Here is a 25,326-nt window from a genome sequence, read left to right as displayed (position 1 = left end):
TCATTTATAAAACACGTGACTAATCCGCCTAGCAATGAGATGATACCTTTTTTTATCAATCCGCATGTGTTTTTTGCATGGATATTCTTGGGTGTTTTAGTTCTCATGACATTATTTTAATTATCGTCGTTTTAAACGGCAAATTGAGATTTTAATCACTCATTACCCTGTAATGTCGAAACTGCAAATCATATCGAATTTCAATCTTAACGTGTGACAATCGATTGAACATTCCATGAGATGTCGAAGTAAGTTCCACTTTAGAGTTTTTCGTCATTATTTATGGTACTTCCAGAGCCGGTATTCAGGAACTAGCATAACCCAAAATGATTCGAATGGCCATAAATTAATACGCCAAACAATTTACATCTTCTATATCGGTATGAATTTTAAAAACTCATCATCTTTAATTCCAGAATCGGATAAAATTCACCAATTTTGTATGGGACCTTAAGCCCTTTAATATGAATTTTTGGTTTTTGAAGTTCGATTTGGCCTTTTAGAGAAAATAATTGAGCTTTGAGAAACGATTCGACACTGGAACCGGAATTCTAAAATCGGTGTAGCCGAAATCAGTTCACCTTGAGGAGTCTGTAGACATTTTTGAGAAATTGTAGTGCGAATTAAAATTTGGGGGTACATTCCAAATCCAAAACCGAATACCGCTTAAACTGAAATAAAATTATTTGGTAATCGACTATCCAAATCTGAAAACCCGATAAACCTGATTAATTTATGTGAAATGGACATTTTTATACTAATCACCCTGTATCTCCTAAACCGGAAGTCGGACCTGACTAAAAGGTAAGATGTTCTATAGGATTTGAGGACCTCTCATTTGAATCATAGATGATTCTTAGAATTAATTTGAATCTAAATCGGTTCAGCCATCTACGAGAAAAATGAATTGCATTAATTTCGTTTCACATATCATCCTGTGGTTCCGCAATCAGAAGTCGGATCCAAACGTAATTCAGGAACCTTGTTTGGGAGTATACTACATTTGCTGATCTCGACGAATTGAGTCGTATGGTATATGGAAGTTATGTTCTTCCAGCATTTATTGCTGTAAGTAGTTTAAATCAATATAATTATGGAATTACTTTAACTCGAAAATGCTACCATCATCTGATTTACATATGTCATATTCGAACGATTATGTTTCCAAAAACGAACCGTGCTAAAATCGGTCCGAGGCAAATTGTCATGAAAAAGGATGCTGTACACAGTCTTTTTGGTACTCAGAAACAATTGTATAAAAACTGTATAAAAATTCGTGTTTCACGTTGCTCCCAAGCATTGCTTTGTCATACAGCGCTCAAAACTCCTACTGCTGGAATAGGGGAAAAAGTCGCTTATACAAAAATGTCGATATCTCCGTTGAAAATGGACGGTTTTAACAATCTATGGCTTGTTGGATAGGTATTACAATGCGGAATCTAAGTCTGAAAATATATTCTGTTTTCAAGGTCAATTGTGACAGATACTGTAAAAATTTTGACATAAAACTTCGTATAACTCAAAAAGTAAACATCCGATCTCAAAACCATTCAATAGCGTTCTGATTGACGGGGAAACATTCCATTTGCGAATAGTTTGATCAAAATCGGTCCAGCCATCTCTGAGATCTCGACCTCCTAGTTGACAACACACATACAGACACGCACATACACTTTTGTTCAGTTCAGGTAAAAATAGGGAAGATTTTATTCTTTACGCGATAGTATTGCAAATTATTCTTCAGATTCCTCGAATAAGAGCTGTGAATCAAGACTTCCCGGGACTTCAATATATGATATTGTTGAAACGTTCACTCGGGAAGTCAGTGAGTTCCGAGCATCTTGAAACCGGAATATACTAAGTCGCGCGCGAAAACTACCAATACTGAAATTTTTACTAACAAATATGCTTCTCCCGTGACACTTGTGGAGTGCGCAGTAGTATATACGGCCTCTAGTAACAACAAGTGTTGGACTAACATCCCTTCCCATTTCTTAGACGATCTACGTTCGGGCCTGGCCGGCGCCGGTACTGATCAATGAATTCTGGGATTACCAGAAGATGTACATTGAAGGATGATTTACCTGTCCCAGGTCAGATCATCTAGAAATTCCCTGTACAATTTCAGCTAATCCTGATCAGTAACGGAGTAGCAACCAGGGGTGGTCGCTCAAGCTCAAGTTTCGAACCTAGTTTCAACGTTGTTGAACAGAAAATTGAGTCAGTTTTAAAATCAGGTTTGTTAAGATCCCCGTTGCTAAGTGCGAAACCAACACAGTTTCTTATTAGTTCTTACATTATTATTAGTTTTCACATGGTTTGGATTGTAAATTCAAGTGAATTGCGACGCTCTTTTCATGTGCCTCTTCAGAGACATGAATTTGAACGATTTTCTCGTATATTTTCGGCAAATATTAGATAAACTCACCTGCAGATATGTCATTTCTGCTTAGCACATTTTATTGTGGTATTTCGATGCTGGTTTAAACTGAAATGAGAAGATAAAAAAAGAAAATTCTATTTATTTCGTTTTGTTCAAATTCAAATCTAAGAATCAAAATTTATTGAGCAAACTTGTATGCGATGATTATTTTTGGTCATACCGATGTCACAAACTAGAACGTATTCTATAAGATGAGTCCACTAATGTAGATCAGATCACATATTTCATAACCAAAGTTGTGCTAGTAAAACATTATATTGACCACGAGCACACTTTCACAATAGATATTGTCGCTGTAGCACTAACTTGTAATTCGCTGGACAGTCTAGCGTAGCGAAGATTCCAAGCGACGTCAGTTGAACTGTCTTTTCCAAGTTCGCTTCCACATCTCATCCAAGTCAGTTGATAAAACAAAACCGCTTACGTTCGGGACGGAAGAATCCAAGTACAGTATTGTGTAGTGAACAATAGAACGATCTCGAAACGAGTGAACCAAACGAACAAAAGCTACCACCGCTACGAAAGAATATAATTATTGGTGACTTCAGCCAGTGCCAAATTAGACCTTACGAGAACTTGAAGGTTTGCTTAAGGAGCAAATGTATTTTGACATTAAACGTGTGCATTTACTCCAATGCAACAAGACAAATTATGTTGTTTACATTCAGTTTTATAAAGAGTTGGATGCAATTCTATTCGCTAAAGACAATAACAATGTGCACTATGTGGAGCATGAAAACATCAAGTACAACATATCAGTATATATGGAAGATAGTGCTATAGAAGTGCATGTGCATGATCTTCCCTCAAGCGTTATCGATTCTTATATTCGCAAAACTATGTCCCAGTACGCAGAGATTCTCTTCATCGAAAAAGAAAAGTGGAGGGACTTTTTCCCAGGTATTCAAAATGGCGTACGTTTGTTACGCATGCGCTTGAATAGGCCTATACCTTCTTATGTGACTTTTGGTCAGAATACAAGAATACCGTGCAAATCATTTGTTACCTATGACAATCAGATGGCCACATGTCAATATTGTCAAAAAACTGTTCACTACGGTAAGCCATATGATAAACTGTACAAGGAGACAACTACACCAAAGGACAACGGTGCTTCCTTCACACCAACCTCAAGCAACCTCAGTACACCTCCAGTACCATCCAACGTAACCCCTATAGAACAAAGTACACCAGCTGCAGTTACCAACCTACCCAATGCCTGTCAAATAAGTAACGGTTGTTCCGTCAATAACAGTGATGCCGAACCAATGGACGGGATCGTGAATAGCGAATCACTGCTCCCCCTACATTCGATAGATAACAGCGAAAGCGCCTCTCCTCCAAGGAAAAAAATTACAACAAGATCTAACAAAAAAAAAATATTTTTTATTGTAAAACGGCCGCGTTAAGCTTAAGTGCAAAAAAGCCGAGTAAAAAAACTTTATTAAAAAACTATCTTTTCCTATTCATCATTCTGAGTACGTTTTATGTTGATAGTGCATGTTTGGGAATCAATGAATTTGAGACTGAATGTTACAAGGTTCTGATTTTTTTTTTGCAAGCACATTAAGACCGAAGTAGTAGACCGTATGCTTCGTTTCCTCCTAACCCCGGGGTTCCGTTCCATGACCCAATTTAAGGTAAAGCAGCTCTCAGTAATTTCCACAAGGAACTTGCAAGTGAGTTATTACTACTAAGCTGCTGAGCTGTAATTACTTGATTTCAGATTAAATTCGGTTTATTTAATTTTCTTCCTCATGAACGAAACTCTCGCTGTGCGGTAGTTTTGAAAAATGAAGTAACAATTAGTATTTTAATTTTTTTGCTTCGATGGAGTTATACATTCCTGTGGGTCAAAAGTAGTAGACTTTTGAATTATATTTCGCGCGAAAACCTTATTCGTCGAAATAGTTTTGTTCTAGGCTGATATGACTGTCACTGTTTCGTATACGTCTGTCTCTCTGAAGTATTAAATGTGCAATCGGCGATTTTAACAATAAGTGGAATTATTCAACAAAGAAGCTCCATGAAATTTTGTATGCGGAATCAAATTTCTGGTGCCGAAACGTTCCGAGGCCTTCGGTGATTATTGTATGTCACGAGCAAGTGTTTTTGATTGGTCCAAGTTGTACAAAGAAGGCCGAGAACGAGTTGACGACGACCCAGGACGGCTATCAACATCAACACGTCAATAAAATCAAGGAATTGGTGCTTGAGAATCGATAATTAACGGTCAGAGATCTTACTGGAATCGTTGGAATATCGGAGGGATCAGTAAAAACCATTTCGAAAGATCATTTGGTCATAAGAAAATTGAAAGTACGGAAAGTGAAGTACCGTCGCATACTGCATTGATTCTTCGTGGTTTTTTCGCCAAAAATTCAACCAATATCGGTCCTCAACCACCGTATTCGCTCGATTTATCTCCATTTGACTTCTGACTATTCAATAAACTCGAACAACCGCTTTAGGAAACTGTTTTAAGTCAACTGAAGACATCAAACGTGAATCGCTACGCGCATTGAAGGCTATTTCGGACCTGGACTTTAACAACTGTTTCGAGTTCGACACAAGTGTATTGGGGCCGGGGAGGATTAATTCGAGGGAGATAAAATAGATGTGGAAGAATAAATAAAGAATTTTGAAATTATGAACTAAGTCTTACTACTTTTTGCCCACACTAGTGTGGTGCGATATTCGTAGAAATTTAGCATACAATTGAAAATGGTGTCGTCCGAAAGATTTTCAAGAAGCCTGTATTTTGCCTTCATTGTGTACAACATGAATCTTTTCACTATGAATCGTTGTACAGAATTAACCATCAAATGCAAGTTTGCTTGAACAACAGACAGATATCACAGCTAATGATTTTTGTTTTTCTTAGGTTTTCAAATCATTCAAGTGATTCTGTTCTTTTTGTTGATTATGTTAACATGTATTTCTGTGATAACTGTTACTCTTTTTATTCGTTATACCAAAGGTCGAATTTCAAATATTTGTCTGTTTACACCTATGCAAATATTTTTGACTCTAAAAGATAATCTGCTTTTCTAACTCCATTCAAAATTGTTATTAATTTAACATATTTTGCAATTTTTAACTTTCAAATACAGTTCTCCTGAAGACGCAATTCAATTGCGTCGATACGTTGAATGTTGAATCGAAAATATTCATTTTAATCAATAATTGATTAAAATGCGACTAAGTGAATCAATATACAAAAGAGTCTAGTAAAAATTTCTCCGAATGAATCAACTGTTTTTTCATTTAACTTAAAATAGGCGGAAAATAATTAGCACTGCATGAGTTACACTGAACCGAAGCAGATTCTTCGACGGCACGGTTAACTCAACGCGCTATACTCACATGTTGAAAACATTTTGTTACCCGTATTGAAACGGTAACGTCGTTTCAGTCGTACGTTTAAGCAAGATGGAGCCACGTGTCATATCTCGAGAAACGCTGACAGTGTCGAGAAAAAAAACGCAAGCGAATCATTTCCAGAAGCACCAATTCGCAACATTCGCTGTGAAGCTGGTACCATTTGTCAAATATTGTCACTTCGGATCTTTTGTCAATTTACATAATAAATGTGTCAGGTTCCTTTGCGTAACCGACGACACGACCTGCCACTCGTATATCAAAACTGTATCGCAAATTTAAGTACCCCCCAGTAACTCGTAATGTCAAAATGAAATCACTGTTTAAATATTTAAATTGGCAACACAAGTTATTAAATTATTGATTTTCAATAACAGCTACCATGGTTACTATTTATAAAGAAATGTAAAATGTAAATAAACGTGGAAGTGATGTGGTTAATGTTACAGGGATTAATCCGAAGTACTCCGTCCGACCGAAGTTGGTTTCTAATTGGCGACACCAGCAAGGCCAAAACTAAATTTGGATGCACATCGAAGGTGGCATTCCTGGAACTGGTAGCGGATATGATGAAATATGAATATGAATATGATACTAACGCAGAAATATCCCAGTGCTTGATTAGAACAAAGATCATGTAAAAAATGAAACTATTCAACATGGGTGTAAATATTGGTATAAACTTTATGTTGTAGCTAACATGACTCATGTTGAGTAAATAACATTCCCATTTTAATATATAATCGCGGTTTTCTTTTTAATTAAACTAATCGTCGTTGTGCAGAGTGCAGACTGAGAAACAAAATTGAATTGTATACAGAAATGTACTGGAGACTTTACTTTGTATCTGTAGTGACCTTTAAGTATTTCATTTAAAGCGGGTGATCGATCTTTCAGCTTAGTAACAGAACTCTGGACCGGTCAGCATTACTACACTTCCATCGACTAAAAATCAGTAGTAACGAAAAAAATATCGTATCAGTTGTACTGATCTGTAGAATTAAGATCCTGAAAGCTATTCTGTCCCAAGTACAAGGCACTGGTGCGACTGATGTAGCATTCGTGAACATGAGCTTGTGGTAGTTTGATGTACATCTTTCGCCTAGATGCAAGAGAAGAACCTTTCAGATCCGCTACGTGGATTCTGCCGATTGAAAATTAGTTGAATTTTCTATTCAATGTCTGTCCAACCAGACTTAACGTACCTCATACAAGCCCTTTCCGATATTCCGCGATCTCTTTTTTCAAATTGTTTGTTTATTTATTCTAGGGTCCCTTGGTAACTAGCTCGTAGCAACTTAAACAGTGTTGCTCAATAAGATTATTTCTAACATTATCAAGGGGTCGTTAAATTTATGGTAACTGGCGGTAAATCGTCAACAGACAATTTTAATGCTAATTTTTCTTCGGAGTGTCTGGTCGTGTCGTCGGCGTAACCTTGTATCATCATGCATTTATTGTTCTGGGTAGCTGGCTACCGAGAATGCATTGAAATTTTATCGTATTTCATATTTATTTGGTTTATTCAGAAACTAAAATGACATTAAAAAAATAAAGCGTATACATAAACATTGAATCAAGTTACACAATAAATCCGAAATAAACACCCAATTTTCACGTAGATAGAACATGGCAAAACAATGCATCACAGGCATACAATGCTCTTAAAAATTCAAACAATTCATAAGGATAAAAACCTGTTTTAATCCACCTAGTGGTGTAACGATGCCTTTCTCATATCAATTATACTATCATATATAATACTGTGGTATTCTTCAAAATAATTTACTTCGATTTTCGAAAGAATAACCGAAATCGGTTTGTTTGACCGTCTGACGTACTGATAAAAACTATCAATTGGAGAAGATTTGAGATCGATTTAGAAAACTTTTTACGGTTTTTCGCCCTTTTCTGTGATAGTATAAAATTTTTAACACTCTTTACCCTATATTTCCGGATCCGGAAGTCGGATCCGGATGATATTCAGGAATTTTATATGGGACCATAGGACTTTTCATTTGAACCTAAGTTTGTGAAAATCGGTCGCGCCATCTATGAGAAAAGTTAGAAAACATAATTTAATATTTTCGCACTTTTTACCCCATAACTACGGAACCGGAAGTCGAATCCATATATTATTTAGGAATTTTGTATGGGACCACAAGACCTTTCATTTGAATTTAAGTTTGTGAAAATCGGTTCAGCCATCTTCGAGAAAAGTTAGTGCAAAAAAAACGGATGCTGCTTTTAGGAATCATTTGGTTGGATTGCGTTGTTATTATTTGATGTTACTTTATTGCAATATGAGTTAAATTTTAAATTTCAGTTACAAGTGGTGATTTTTGTTACTTTGAAAAGAGATAGTCTCTTTTAACTCTTTATTTGAAAGCCTGCATTCAAAACATCTGCGCGAGTTCACTTTAACGTAACTATAGTGTATCCTACGTATTTGTCAATATATTGTAATCGCTTCTTTTAAGAACATTTAAGCACAACACAAGTACTCCAATGTGATAGTCGACTTCACGCAGAAAACCATGAAGTGTGCAAGAGTTACATGTAGACAAGGTGCAAAAAGCCCGAAACTGTGAAGAAAACGCCAAGGCCAACATCCGTCAACTTCCTGAGCTAGTATATTGCGTTGCCGAGTCTGAATTTGATGTTCCGGAAGATGTTCGAAAGAAGAAACTATTGAAATTTTCAAAGAAGTTGCTGATCTGGCAGGCGATGTGCGGATGCGGTGAAAAGTGCTCTCCTTATCACTATCGGAACAATCAACGGTGCGTTTTACACGAAATTATGAATACAAAACTTCGCAAACATTCAGAATATCTCAAATGCTATGTATGTAAATAATTCATAAGTGTTAGATATTCAAATTTTATTCGATATACTGATAATATTAGACCATAACAACAGAATATTATTCTCAACATTTGCTACTTAGCCATTGTAGACTTGCTAGCGCACCTTCTTGCGAACGATCCTCATTACATTCCGTACAGACTTCTCGGTGACAAGTTTTGACACTTCTTTCCAATCTTTTTCGAACTGTTGAATGGTTTCGGCTGCCGGGACATGTTTCCTAAGATGTGCCTTCGTTAATGCCCAAAATTCCTCAATTGGTCGAAGTTGTGGGCAATTTGGTGGATTCATGTCTTTTGGGACGAAAGTGACATTTTTGATAGTATACCATTCTACCGTTGATTTCGAGTAGTGGCAAGAAGCAAGATCTTGCCAGAAGACAACAGAATTCTTGTGGCTTCGAATCACGGGTAGAAGTCGTTTTTATAAACATTCCTTGATATATGTTTCGCTGTTCATTGAAGCAGTGGTGATGCAGGGATTCGAAATCTTATCGCAGCTACAAATTGCTTGCCAGACCATAGCTTTCTTACCAAATTTTTCGACGGACTGGTTTAACACTTGCCCTTCTCGTACCGTATAACATTGTGGTCCCGGCAAGGATTTGTAATCGAGTTTCACGTAGGTTTCGTCGTTCATGATTATGTAGTTCAAATTTCCAGCAAGAATTGTATTGTACAGCTTTCGAACCCTCGGCCTGATCGATGCTTCTTGTTTCGGACTACGTTTTGGTTGTTTCTGCTTCTTATAGGTTCGAAGATTCAAACGTTCTTTAGAACGAAGAACATTTAACATTTAACGTTAACTTTTTTGGCCACATTCCGAACTGAAATTTCCTTCTTTTGCTCGAACGCCTTCAGTATACGTTTATCCAACTGAGGGTTAGCAGAACCTTTTTTTCGACCCGTTTTCGGTTTATCCTCAAAGGTGTTATCCTCACCGAACTTCCTGATTGCATTTCGCACGGCTTTTTCACTTTCTTCTTCCATTTTTGCTATCTTTCTCAGTGACAGATCGCGTTTTGTGCACCATTTGTACACAATTTTTCGACGTTGTTCTGCTGAAAGTCCACGCATTTCGAAACAAACTAATGAAAATGAATAAACAACTGCACAAGTGGTTAGAGAAGAGTGTAAACAATAGGACGCAGCCTGAAAAATTGACAGATTCTGAACTATTGCGAAATGGCAGCGGTTTTTGGTTGCGTCCATACTTTCTGGGACAGTCTTTAGTATATTTTTCGTTTCTTCAAAATTTCAAGAACATCGAATAATCGGTTTTATTTTTAAGAGTAAGTATGTGTCTTCCAGTTTTATTGAATGTATCCTTTAGTCCAGATTAATTAAACTCTCTGTTCCTTCGGTAAATCACCATTAAAGTTAAAAGCGGAGGATATAAATTAACGTTGATAAAAATAACTACAATCTGAGCCTTGAAAGTACATCATAACAATGGTACAAAACTCTAACGAATAAAGTACGTCTCGATCGCATTCTGCCATCCGTAAGTACGTCACCAAATAGAGTCGTTAAGGTCGATACATGACACAGACCGCAAAGCACGAGTGCTATTAGAAACGATTAGTTCGGAAAAGCCGTACCATTCCAAGTTATGTAAACTGACAGGTGCAACAATAAATCTAGCGCCATATAATTGTCGCGACCTGGATTAGATGTTTGAATTAAAAAACATATTTGTGCTGCTTTGTGTTGTGTGTCTGTGTCGATCGTCGATCGTCTGAAATTGCAGGTGATTTAATTCCAATACTTTGAGCTGCCTAAGACTGATCAAGTAGGTTATGAAATGTTGCAACCATAACGGATGTGATGTCCCGTAACCGCTAGCGGTACACAGTGGACACGAGATCGACAGAAAATCAGAGAAATCTGGTTACAATAGAGTAAACAGTAATTCTCGCGTTTATCTAAACTGGTGGCGTGTTACTGTTACTGTTCAGACAGATTATTTTCCAAAATTGTGGAGAATTTTTATGTAAAATTTATTTCCTACATTCGTGCCAACCAAAAGAAATAGAGTGTTGACATTATATTTTCCTTTCAACCCACTGTGCACACTATTTCGCCGGTCCAGTGGTACGTGATTGCCGATGTCACGTGCATATTAATCCTTAAATCGAACAACGAATGCTCAATATATCGATGGTAATTTCTGCAGTCAGGTTAGTCGATCGATTGCAAAATCGTCGAGCGTAATCAACCAATCGACCGCATGAGTATATGGAAAATTGTAAGGTTATGGTTTCATACAGTGCATATATTAATAAGTCAAGAGCGTTTGAACTGGTTCGCCGCTTACGGACAGTCGATATCGAAGTTGTGTGGGTTAACTGTGACACCGAACAAACAAGTTCTTACACAATGGGGTTTCCCATCAAATTGAGGGATTGATGCAGTCATGCCAGAAATTTTTTGAACCCCACAGACATTGGCTGCAATCCGAAATTATACCTTCCACCGGAACTTCAATACCTTGATCCAATTTGTTGGTTTTATAGATTTCATGATTTCATCTAACATCCACGATACTCACATGAGTCCAATGCAATTATCAGCCACATGAACATGACCTTACTCGGAAGCATGTTTACTATTGGAACTGAAATACCTTCTAGGGGCAGCCGAGATGCATTAAACCATACGCTCAACTTCTTTAATCCAAGTGCACTGCCATTACCGTAGCGATATTTCACGTGATTTATTCATCTGATATCATTTACATTGCCGGGGAAGGGAACACAGTCGTAGATACTCTCTTTCTGTCTAGCTGACTCTACTGCGACAGAACAAGCAGCAGTAACAGCAGCAACACCTCACTTATCCACACACCAAAGCGACGCTTGTGGTGCGGTGCGGTGCGCCGGTCGATGGTTGGCATACAGTAGGCGGCGGTTGTTCTGGTGGTAAATTATATCATTCACCGCGAAAGGTAATTGACTCTCATTGGTTGCTCTACCTGCTGCTCGTCCCGCTTTGCTTGTGTCACCATCGAACCGTACCGCCCGAGTACCGAGGGCTAATGAAGTCACGGTGTCTGTGGTGCGCGGCCGGCTGTCAGCTATGCGGGCTCAACTCCGCTGCACCATTGCTGCGCTGCTTGCGATGTACGCCCGGTGCTTAGCACGCGATCCAGCTTTGTTTTAACGATCGAATATTTGAGATTGTTCCGGTTTTCGCTTCGGAGGAACCGGGATAGGTTTATCGGAGTCGTTTGTCGTTCAGTTGTTAGGACATGTGGGAGGAGGCAATGCGGGGGCCTGAATTCCACTTTAATAGCTTATTTAGGATGATGAACGGAACAGCTGATTCCGGAAACTGGAATACGGGGAGATAGCGGTACTTTTGAAAAGTTTACAGACCGGCACGATTAGTCCGACAAACGGAATAATATATCTTCCACTGTATGTAATTTGCATAAAAATTGTACTTTATTGTTAGTTTTTCTTATGCCATACTTTATTGAATTATTTTATCATCTTATTGAACATATTAAGAAAAATTACCAAACTTTATTAAATTATTTTTGTTTCCAACATTCAAGGAGAATTTATTTTCTGTTCTACCTATAGTTGTTTGTATGTATGCGAAATATACTTTTGAACACAATTTTGGTGGCCCTAAACTGGTTAGTGTTGCTGATGAGAGGTACTGATCATGATCATCAAGCTGCTCTAGCCGTGTTATCCTGTTCGGGGTGTATCGTCGGTGGCAGTGAATTAGAGCAAATAATTCGTCGATTTACGAACGTTGGTTCAATATTAATGCTGGTTACGGGAAGGGGTTTTGTTTGGATATGACCCTCTTTGTACACTGTGATCAATATGGACGAACTGTTCTCTGATTGATTTTTTCACTGTAAATTCATTTATTTAAATGTAAGCAAAGATTCCAGTTATAATTGTTTATTATTATTATCATGTCGTTTATTTAATCCCAGCCTAAAAGATTAATTAGATGTTGATGACATTTTTCTCGAATGTGAAGAATATCTTAGAACTGCGATGACAATAGTTGCCTCTCGTTTGAGGAGAACGATGTAAAAACTACAAGCCACAAAGCTATAGGCTTGTTCGAACTAACATTTGTTTTAAATATTTAGGCAGCAGTTGGCAGGACCATTTAGTTTGTTGGTATTAACGATGAAAGGGGTCGATCACATTCATTCAGATGTCCGTGATCGAGATCGTCCTGTTTTTTTCTCAAATAAGAAGAAACAGCGGAAATTCGATGGAAATGTGTCTCGTGCATACAAACGGAGCCCAAAACCAAATCCACAAACGATTCAGTTGTTGATGGGCACAGAATCCTCCTCTACGGTATAATCGAACTGAACGGAGTGCAAGTCGGTTCGAAGTTGATGCTTGTTTTACTATAGAATGGCTTAGAAAGCAGCAAAAATTAGACATTGATCGTTATTAATTGAATTTTTCTCTTCCGACTATCTGAAACATATTGTACTCACTCAAATCGATGCGTTGAAAAATTTCCAAGCAGTAAGGTGTAGATGTTCAAAACCTGACCTCTCTTTATATGGTTTTAAAGAGTGATTTTATCGCAGGCTTTTTTTTTGACAACACTGTTTTTGATAGATCACGCGTGAATCGTGTCTTGTATCAATGTCAAACTTGTTCAGTTTGGTCTACAATTTAATTATGAATCTTTTGGTGTATAATTCAATCATTTGGACTTCGCAGGAAGATCCACTTTTTTATCTAAAAATTGTGTTTAGTGACGTTTGTGTTTTTAAAATAATTTAAATCCTATACCTCTTAAAATCACCTTTTAGTTTCCGTACTTTGAATTCGCACCCATTATGTACTACAAAGATGTAGTCCTACATAAAAAATCAGACAAAAATGTTTACTGATGTGTACGTGAATGCGTCCATCTTTCAATCTTCTATGCGATTTAGGCTCTTCATTCTCGGAGTTTACTAGCCTCGCATAACAGTTCAACATAAAATGTTCTGTACTGATGAGTTAAAACCGAAGGGTGAAGAAAAATTAAAAATATGTATTTTTATAGTCTTATATCGATTCGTAGTAATATTGCTCCAGCAGTCCAGAAACCAGAGACCAGAGATCAGAGACCAGAGACCAGAGACCAGAGACCAGAGACCAGAGACCAGAGACCAGAGACCAGAGACCAGAGACCAGAGACCAGAGACCAGAGACCAGAGACCAGAGACCAGAGACCAGAGACCAGAGACCAGAGACCAGAGACCAGAGACCAGAGACCAGAGACCAGAGACCAGAGACCAGAGACCAGAGACCAGAGACCAGAGACCAGAGACCAGAGACCAGAGACCAGAGACCAGAGACCAGAGACCAGAGACCAGAGACCAGAGACCAGAGACCAGAGACCAGAGACCAGAGACCAGAGACCAGAGACCAGAGACCAGAGACCAGAGACCAGAGACCAGAGACCAGAGACCAGAGACCAGAGACCAGAGACCAGAGACCAGAGACCAGAGACCAGAGACCAGAGACCAGAGACCAGAGACCAGAGACCAGAGACCAGAGACCAGAGACCAGAGACCAGAGACCAGAGACCAGAGACCAGAGACCAGAGACCAGAGACCAGAGACCAGAGACCAGAGACCAGAGACCAGAGACCAGAGACCAGAGACCAGAGACCAGAGACCAGAGACCAGAGACCAGAGACCAGAGACCAGAGACCAGAGACCAGAGACCAGAGACCAGAGACCAGAGACCAGAGACCAGAGACCAGAGACCAGAGACCAGAGACCAGAGACCAGAGACCAGAGACCAAAGACCAAAGACCAGAGACCAGAATCAGAACAAATTGGCTCAAATGGCACGTTCCCCTTGATATTTGGAGATTTGTGCCTTCCAAAATAGAAAGCTTTATTGCGAAAAAGTGCTTACAGATGTATTATTCAAGGTATCGACCGTCGCTAGCGACAGCTTTCTCCACTCTTTCCGGCAATTTTCGGAACCCGGCTCGAGTCCTCTTTTGACGCTATCCATGAAGCAATCCATTTTCCCAGTTCTTCGAAGGATTGAAAATGTTGATCTGCTAGGCCGTGTGCCATCGAACGGAATAGGTGGAATCAGAAGTGGCGACATCTGGGGAATACGGCGGGTGGGGCAAGAATTCCCATTTCAGCGTTTCCAGCTACTTTTTGACCACTTTTGCGACGTGAGGCCGAGCATTGTCGTGTTGGAGGATGACTTTGTCATGTCGCTCTTGATATTGTGGCCGCTTTTCTTTTAGCGTCCAGGGCCTTGAGACATTTTAAAATGGCTTGCTGACTCACTCCCAACGATTAGGCAAGCTCTTCTTGGGTTTGGCACGAATCTTCATCAATCAATGTTTCTAGTTGTTCATCTTTGAAGGTTTTTTTCTCCTCCACCACCATGTTCGTCTTTGACATCGAAATCACCATTTTTAAAACGTTGAAACCACTCCCGATACGTTCTTTTACTCAGAGCAGCATCACCGTAAGTTTCTGAGAGCATTCGATGCGCTTCAGCTGCATTTTTTCGAATTGTAACAGAAAAGTAAAACTTCCCGCAAATGGCGAGAATTGGGCACATAAACAGACATTTTCGAGCGTGAATAATACGAAAACAAGAACAACTGTCACTGAAACGGCGTTGACAATTCGTTAGGCACTGCACACACTCACTTTAAAGGCATTATCATCTATGTATTTTGACCAGCCTCAGCCGGTACAGTCACCTATCGGAAAACGGCGGAAGCAAAGTTGTACACCTGATAGAACATAGAACATAGAACATAGAACATGGAACATAGAACATAGAACATAGAACATAGAACATAGAACATAGAACATAGAACATAGAACATAGAACATAGAACATAGAACATAGAACATAGAACATAGAACATAGAACATAGAACATAGAACATAGAACATAGAACTTAGAACATAGAACATAGAACTTAGAACATAGAACATAGAATATATAACATAGAACATAGAACATAGAACATAGAACATAGAACATAGAACACAGAACATGGAACAAAGAATATTAGCATTAACAGAAAACAGCGTACAGGGAACAGTAAACAGGAGTGAGGCTTAACATGAATTTTCCGAAACCATTTCCATTGAGAGATATCAAGAAAATACATTAAACGTTAAGATCTGATGTTATGAAAACTTTTTTACCATCTCAAAACAATGATTTACGTTTGTTATGCGATATATTATTTTAAAACCCAGTCCCATAATAAAAAATAGTTACACAGAATCTGTTACTATTCAGATCGATTTTTCCTTACGTTTCGTCAGTTATTTTCCAATCTGTTATCCCCCTGGCTCCTGATAAATACATTATCCACATCGCTTTTCGCTCATAAACAGTAGCTCGCAATTTTTTTTTTAAAACAGTACACCAACCGTTCATTCACTCATTACAGTAAGTTATGGCCCTAGTTACCAGGCGTTACCATCAATGAAGGTTATTTGCACACAAATATCATGCTGCAGCATTAATTTCCCAGCTGGCGAAATCATCGCTTACCGCGATTATTGTCTACTGTACGCATAGATAGGCAAATGACTGCTGAATCAAAACTACACCTTAAATAGTTGTACGAGTAACGCACGTAGTTCAAGCGTGTTACGACTTCGAATTTGAATACGCCTCGTATTCACGAAATATCACGTTTGCATCAAATAAGATAAAGTTTACGAGAGTAGAAATATTCTTTCTTAATTTATTATTTAATGTTTTACATTAGTTTAACGCAATTTAGAAAATATAAAAATAGTTTTTTTTTGGGATCAACTCATTGGTTCTTAAAAGGTCTTGAACAATAAACATTTGCTCGATGCAAACGGTACACGAAACATATTGGCCAACTAGACGCAATTATTATTGAACAGATTCGTTGAAAAATGCTGTTGTTTTCTCTCAACTGAACAGTGGTTCAAAAGCGCAATTTCACGCTCTTAATTGATATCTGATAGGAACGTGGTTTTTGAGGTAGAATATTTTCAGCAAAGTTACTCAGAATGATAGACCATCTTTTGGCAAATTTTATTTATGTGATTGATCCCCCTAAAAGTGAGATAAAAATATTATTTAAGTTCAGGGCCAACATAGGGGCTAAGTTACTTCGACAAAGTTGTTCAGAAAGTTATTTCAAACAAATTTTCTGAAGATACTATTCCCGTAACTTGAGTGTAATTCATGATATAATGTATTTTCTGAAAAGAGTGTCCTAAAACCAGTTTTTGTATGAAAACACATATATTTTCAATTTATATGAGTTTTTCATGTTCTACAAAGTTTTTCATCAATAAAAACTACACAATTTTCTCAAACATACTGCTGCTATCATTTCAGTTTCATGAAATAGAGCCATTTTTCATGTTTTTTTATTACAAAATTTCAACTTGTCTATCATCAAAAGTTGCAGAAAGGTGCAGATGAGACTACTTACATATTAGACTACTTGATAAGAGCTTTCATACCGTGATTGAATTACTCATCTGCGATCGTCTGCAGGCGAGATATGTTCTTTTCAAATATCCTTGTCCTTGACATTTGCAATGATAAGGTTCACTTCATGTCATATCAGATTTCAGTATATATTCATTACTATGGTACTTGCCACAAAATATGATTTATTTTGCACATCGAAGTCTACAAATACAAGTTTAGTAATCATTACAGACGATTTTTGAAAGTAACTGTCAGACGTTTTTTGAAAGTGAGATAAGAAGCCACGACTTTGAAAAGAGGCAATCATCATGTCGAATTACGTTATGTCATTTTTTGGTAAAATATTCTATAGCATTCACAATGTTCACAATGAGTAAGAAGTTTCTTTCATACAGATTTCGAGAGTATTATACACCCAAGCAATACAGATCACTTTCGAATCGGGATCCCATGAATTGGTTATTAGTTTCATCGGATCCTTTGGTTACAAATATTCGTGAATGGCCAAAATAGTCTAAGAAGAATCTGTCGGACGATGCTAAGAGTCTTTTAGCTGGTTAAGAATATTGCCAGCTATCATAAAATAAATACGAATAACTAAAAAATGAGTTTTTATCATACTTTTCTCTACCAAAAAATGACATAACTTAATTCGATTTAATGATTGCTTTTTTTTAAGTCGTGACAAAACCGTCACCAAACTATTCAATTTATAGACTTCGATGTGCAAAATAAATCATATTTTGTAGCAAGTACCATTGTAATGAATATACACTGAAATCTGATATGACATGAAGTGAACATTATCATTGCAAATGTCAAGGAGAAGAATATTTGAAAAGAACATATATCGCCTGCAGACGATCGCAGACGAGTGATTCAAACACGGTATGAAAGCTCTTATCAAGTAGTCTAATATGTAAGTAGTCTCATCTGCACCTTTCTGCGCCTTTTGGTGATGGACAAGTTGAAATTTTGTAATAAAAACATGAAAAATGGCTCTATTTCATTAAACTGAAATGATAGCAGCATAGTATGTTTGAGAAAATTGTGTAGTTTTTATTGATGAAAAACTTTGTAGAACATGAAAAACTCATATAAATTGAAAATATATGTGTTTTTATACAAAAACTGGTTTTAGGAAACTCTTTCCAGAAAATACATTATATCATGAATTACACTCAAGTTACGGGAATAGTATCTTCAGTAAATTTGTTTGTAATAACTTTCTGAACCACTTTGTCGAAGTAACTTAGCCCCTATGTTGGCCCTGAACTAAAATAATATTTTTATCTCACTTTTAGGGGGATCAATCACATAAATAAAATTTGCCAAAAGATGGTCTATCATTCTGAGTAACTTTGCTAAAGATATTCTACCTCAAAAACCAGGTTCCTATCAGTTATCAAATAAGAGCGTGAAATTGCGCTTTTAAACCACCGTGAACTGGTGTAGATTGCAATTGTTGTTGTATGTTGATAAAGGACATCACATGAAAATATTAGCTCCTGTGTGACTGTTCCTGGCGGTGATGCATTTTAGAACAGTACTGCACTCGAAAAAAAATTGCACTTTCTTTTGAGCGACAATTTCTTACTGCATATGTAGAAAATTGATGAAATTTTGTGTTAGAGATGAAATTTTGAGAGTGTAATGTTTACATGTGCCGTCATTCGTCACAATATGTCAAGTGGTCATCGAGATGGCTTCCGAACAAGAAGAGCTTCAACAAAAAAAATGGATTCGATCATGATAATTCAGGCTAGTTTCATAGGTGAATCGCGAAACGGTTGAGAATCTTCAATTCGATCGTGTTCCATGTGGTAAAACTGGCTGCAGAAGCAAAGTGCAAAAAAGCAAGTGTAACGAAAAATGGATTATTTCAAACGCAATCTGAACCTTTCGATGCGGGACGTGGCCAAGGAGGTCCATTCAGCAAACAACGAAGTGGATCGGAGATCACACCTTTTTAAGGTAAATATGTGCTAACTGAATCGATAAACAGAAAGCGGTGACCAAAATCCCACGTTAGGAAGCTATACCGGGAGTGGCAGCCGAAATGCATCGTAAAGGACAAAGAGACGTACATTAAAGCGGACGCCGAGCAGATCTTCGATCTGCAGGTTTTTTTTTGGCAAGTCACGCTTGATCGTTCCGGAGAAGTTCCGAAAGAAGAAGGTCGATAAATTTGCCAAAAAGTACTTGGTGTGGCAGGCGGTAAATTCAGCAAACGGGTGCAGTAAATTCAGCAAACTGTACATAATGATAAGCACCGTAAATGACCAAATATCTGAAGAAGAATGCTCAAGAAGCGTCTGCTGCCTGATCCCGGTCCCACGAAGATGACATTCTATTTTGGCTGGATCTGGCATCGTACCATTATGCGAAACCTGTGATAAAGTGGTACGAAGTAAATGATGTTACTTGTCGAAAAAGGCAAACTCATCAGAACTTCGCCCAACAGAAATCCTAGGCTGTCATGAAAGGTAAGCTCAGGAAAACAGGAAAGGTTTTCAAAAATGGCTAAAATGAAAAGAGATGAAGTAAGAGTGGATGAAAGTGTGTAAGAAAGGGTGACGCAAGTGTTGCACATGATCTGATGGGTAGCATATTAGCCTATGTAAGGATATTGAATGAAGTGAAACATAGCTAATATATCCCCTGATAGTTTGCATTTTTTACGATTGTGTAAAACTGCTGGTTGCAACGTTCCTTTGCGTGTAACGTACAAGAAGAGATTTGCATTGAAATTTATGCGGCAAGAATTTTCTTTATAGATGCTCGTTGATTCCAAAACCATAACAAAACTGAATCTTTGAATAATTTATGGCTATCTCATGCTACTTAAAATTTGTTTTCAAATTGTTGAGAATATTTCTGAATGCATGAAGTAACAATTTCGTTGTTATCTTCATTAAAAATTCGATAATCACGATCAAGTTCTTACTCATTTTTCCACAGGGCGATTCCCTAAAACATACTCCATTCTAGAGTAAGACGTATTCACCCCGAAAAGAATAACAATAAACAAAGTAGAAATTGAAATTGAGCTCTCATTTCAAGCGTCATCATGCCGTCTACCTTGCTCTATTTCCTTCGGTGCCGATGTTCAAAGGTTCAGCAACATGTTGATGTTTTTTTTTAATTCTGGCTTCCCTCCAACTGTTTGTCAATCATTGGCCAAGTTTAGTTTTCAATGAAAATACTCGGAGGTGTCAAGTTGCTGCGGAAAAACATGTTCCACTTTTCTTCCGTCGTGTCCGAAGATCCCATTCCATGTTGTGTTTGTTGTGTTTTCTTTATTTCAGTAAAATTCCTCATGTTCCGTACCGTAGGTAATTTGCGCAAGGTTTGGCTGGCTGCGCATGTTAGTCAAAGTGCTGACATTAATGTCCATATCAGATTGGTCATCGCTCCGCTCCGTGCAGAGAATGTCTGGGGCTTTGATTTTATTCGTGGTGCTCATTCCGCATCTGAATCCGCTTTTCGAATCATCGCTCGGATCATACAAGCCTTCCGCATTTAGCGTCCATGTCCATGTAAAATCAAGCAGCGCACGCGGGGAGGCAAGATTATAAAATCCGACTCTGAAATGGTCGGCGTCACGTGAAGGTAGAATCTAGCACCTTTCGTGGGCCCCGCAAGGGAAGTCACGAGTGCTGCGTTCTTCTTAGAGCGGTAGAGAAGGGTAAAACGTGCGAGAAACGATGTTCAGTGGGTGCTATTAGTGTTTTCTTCCCTGCAATACGACCAATGATCGTGTTCGCTATTTGACTACACGGCATTTGCCATATGATTGTTTTTTTTTCTCTGTTTCACTTGCCATTGGCGTGAGAGATGCTCGAAAAAGTTTGATTTTTCGTTGGGTTTTAAACTTGAAAATTGAAGGAAAATTGTTGACTATTTACAAAAGTTCCTTTTTCCTTATTTTTTTTTTTAAACGGTAACAATAATGTTGATGACCTTGCGAAGTCTCGGGAACTAGTTGTCTGAGCGCATTTCCTTGAATTCCGATTGAAAACGCATTACAAACGAAAGGAACATCCCGACGGTTTAATACTTTATTCACGTCTCTCGTCGTGAAGAATCTGCCTGCCAATAAGAGATATACAGCTTTTCTTAACAACTGCCTCATCGTTCGCAACGCAACCGCACGATCTTCGCGCCGGTATCCTCCCCGAGTGGGTGACGTCAAAACATCATCTCCCGTCGGTTATTGTTGTTCGCCGTGGCAGCAGCAGTATCAGCACCAGCGCGGTATGTTTGGCTTCATGTTTGCCACCGAGTTATTGCTTTCTTCTTGCTGCCGTTTCGTTCTCAGCTCTTAATGGAATTGGAATTAATTTTCATTGAACTCGTAGGTTAATAGCGTTCAAGGTGCCCAGAGCAAACTCCGCGGGAAAATCTTTTCTTTCTTCCCATCTGTCGCGATGCATGTCAACGTTCTTCGTTCTGGCGTAAAAACAGACAAAAACACGGTATGTGGACTATCATATTAGACAGAGTTTCGTCGTCGCTTGTTGGGTGTTTGGCAGTGATGCCAGATGGGTAGCACAGTCGATGCCGAAGATTTTTGCAGGTTGGGAAATATGACAAAAGAATTTTCAGTGAGTAGATATTCAAAGAATGCGTTACTGTCTACAAAGTACGCACTAACAAGAAAGCATGTAAATTTACAGTTACAGTGATGCAGTTCCAGTTTGTGAAGGGTGATTTTTTAAGAGACATGGGATTTGATTTTCAAAACCTGTTTTAATCCACCTAGGTGTGTAATGATGCCCTTCTCATATGTCTCATATTCTCATACATAAATGTGTGGTATTATTTAAAATAATTTTATTTAATTCTTCGAAAACAAAAAGGTTTGTTCATAAACTAGTATAAACAACAGAGTGCAACAGCACTTAGATCGGTTAGGACATTTCTGAGGTAACGAACTGATTTCCACTATTGCAGGTACTTCCGGAACCAGTATAATCGAAGTCGGTTCGAGAAAATTACTGCGAGTCTACAATTTAAAACTGTTGATCGTAAAGCGCGAACCAGGAAAGTCTAAATTAATTTGTTTGGCCGTCTACTGACAATGACTACCAATTGGAATAGTTTTGAGGCAAGTTAAGAAATTATTTTACTTCGCCACTTTTAGTGACGGTATGACTTTTTAACGATCTTCAACCTGTAATTCTGAAACCAGATGTCGAATCCGGATGAAATTCAGAAATTCAATATGGAACTTTGCATTTGGAAATGTGAAGTTTGTGAAAATCGGTCAGCCCACCACTGGGAACTTCCGGATTCGGAATCCGGGAATCAGGATAGCCGGAATCGGTTTGTTTGGTTGTCTATTGATAACGGCTACCGATTGAAGTAGTTTTGAGGCCAGTTTAGAATTTTTTTTACGTGTTTTGTTTCGCCACCTTAGGTGATGGTATCAAATTTTAAACACACTTTACCCTATAATTCCGAAACCGGATACGGATGAAATTTGAAAGCTTTGTATAGAAACATGAAGCCTTTCATTTGAAGTTTGTTGAAATCAGTCGCGCCATCGCTGGGAAAAAATGAGGAAGTAATTTGAAATAGGAGTTTTTACAGCAATCACCCACCAATTCAGGAACTTTGTAAAGGACAATTGTACCTTTCATTTGAATCTCAGTTTGTGAGCATCGGTTCAGCCCTCTCTGAGAATAGTTAGTGCATTTATTGTCATTTTTCTGCACATATCACCCTGTAATTCCGAAACCGGAAGTCCGATTCGAATGAAATGCAGGAACTTTGTATGGGGTAACAAGTCCAAAAAATTTTAGCAAACCGATGAAATCTTAATCGAAATCGATAGAACGACCAATACGAAGAATATTCCATGCAAATGTTGGCATATGCGCAAAGTCCAATTTTGGCACACTCTCCAACATATCGGCCGGTATTTCACGAATAAATGCTCCAATATTGGCTTCCAGTGCGTCAATCGTAGCTAGTTTATCCTTAACATGGCTCCACAAGAAATAGTCCAAAGGCGTGAAATCACACGATCTAGGCGGCCAATTGAAGGGCCCAAAACGTGAGATTAACTGTTCACCGAAGGCGGCTCTCAATATGGTCATTGTCACGAGTGCCGTTTGGAATGTGGCACCATCTTGTTGAAAGCACATGTCGGCCATGTACAATATTTCGAGCAAATCATCACGCGGTAACGCTCGCCATTCACAGTAACGTGTTTCCTGAATCTTTTGATGAAAAAGTGGACTCTTAATCTCATTAAAGTTTAATTAGCTCTGTATTTCGAACAACCCAATTTAGCTCCGGAAAAGATCCAGGCGAATTTTTATTTCAGTTGCACATTATTCGAATCAATGTGAAAATTTCACGAAAATTCAATGAATGATTCATCGAATTTTCGTTCATTAGTTGATTTTTTTTTATTTACTTTCGGTAAAAGACCTCTCACAATTCTTTCAACGTTAGAGTTATTTGTTTTAAGTTTTGATCCAATTCAATTTTCAAGAACACAAATATTTCAGCGGTTCTCTAATGTCGTTTCGGCTTGATACCAAACCTAACCCAGTTTCCACCCTAACTGTTGTCAAACCGTTTGTTTGAAGCTAGTTTCGAACCTAGTTTTAACGTTGTTGAACTGAAAATGGAGTTAGTTTCGAACCTGGTTGTTATATCAGGTTTGCTCAAACCGCCATTGCTAAGCGCGAAAACAACACAGTTTCGTGAAAAGTATTCGTTTGATTAAACTACCCTGGATCAGTTTCAGTTTTCTTAAGCGAAAACGACATAACATTTCAATGCTTTTCGTGCGATTTAGCTTTTGCATCGAAGTAAGCGTTTGTTTTAGCTATGGCTTCCTCGTTGTTGAAGAATATCCTTTCTTGAGGCGTTTTGTTGAGGTTTGCAGAAACCTCAGAAAAATTTTAAAACATTTCAGAACACTTCAGAATAATATTTTTTTTTTCAATATATTGTTGTAGACTGGAGATTGCCAATTTATGAAATTTAAGGTAGAAAATTCCAAGAGAAAGGATTACGAAAAGATTTTGATGGGTTTTTTTAAAACTATACATATGAGTTTCCTCTACCTTGAAAGAATTTATGATAGTTCTAATTATCAACGACCATTTTTGTCATTTAATGTTTGTAAATATTTGGTAGTACTTGAACGAAGTTCTTTGATTCGAACAAAAAGTACTCGCTATTAGTATTGTAAGCTTATCAAATAACCTAATAGTAGCTGTCAAAAGCATTTAGCATTCTAGACCCGAAACGAAAATATTCGCCATAACTCTTACAAACTTGATTGATGACTCAATAGTAGTTTTTGCCTTTCTCATATACAAAGGTTATGCAATCACTGTGAAAACCGACTTAATATACCATTCGACTCAGTTCGTCGAGTACGCAAAATGTCTGTGTGTGTGTGTGCGTTTATGTGTACGTAACGTTTTTTTGCACTAACTTTTCTCGGAGATGGCTGAACCGATTCAAATGAAAGGTTTTGAGGTCCCATAAAAAATTCCTGAATATTATTTGGATCCGACTTCCGGTTCGGGAGTTATAGGGTAAAATGCGCAAAAAAATGTGTTCTAACTTTTCTCATAGATGGCGCGACCGATTTTCACATACTTATGTTCAAATGGAAGGTCCTGCAGTCCCATACGTAATTCCTGAATTTCATGCGGATCCGACTTCCGGATCCGGAAATATAGGGTAAAGTGGATTAAAAATTGTATACTATCACTGAAAATGGGGAAAAACCTTAAAAAAATTTCTAAATCGACCTCAAATCTTTTCCAATTGATAGTTTTTATCAGTAGACGGTCAAACAAACCGATTTCGATTATTCTTTTAAGAATCGAAGAAAATTATTTTGAAGAATACCACAGTATTTTATATGATAGTATGATTGATATGAGAAAGGCATCATTACACCACTAGGTGGATTAAAACAGGTTTTTTAAAATTAATTCGTTAAGTAATCTCCAAGAAAATTTAGCCGATAAAAAACGTTCGGTCACGTATGCCACTATATCTCCGGAACTAGAAGTAACAGTCATTCCAACATCAAACATGATCAATGGCCTAAACGTAGCGAGTCTAAGCATGTTAAAAACGATTTATCCGCCATCTTTGAAATAATTGAGCGATACGAAAAAGTGCGTGTTGTCGGTCG

The 25,326-nt window shown here is 37.9% G+C and overlaps 1 protein-coding gene across 1 annotated transcript in view; it reads right to left on the bottom strand.

Annotated features, from left to right (window-relative positions):
* Window positions 1–25,326, bottom strand: part of LOC131439412 (uncharacterized) — a 287,787-nt gene that overhangs the window by 141,571 nt on the left and 120,890 nt on the right. The window contains exon 3 of the mRNA XM_058610381.1: window positions 2,429–2,488. The gene's annotated coding sequence lies outside the window, so the exon portion shown is untranslated. The remainder of the gene's footprint in view (window positions 1–2,428; window positions 2,489–25,326) is intronic.

This window comes from Malaya genurostris, chromosome 3 (genome assembly GCF_030247185.1).
Source record: "Malaya genurostris strain Urasoe2022 chromosome 3, Malgen_1.1, whole genome shotgun sequence".
In the NCBI taxonomy this organism is placed as follows: Eukaryota; Metazoa; Arthropoda; class Insecta; order Diptera; family Culicidae; genus Malaya; species Malaya genurostris.
Note: the sequence above shows the minus strand (reverse complement) of the source record. Positions and strands in the feature narration are given on the sequence as shown.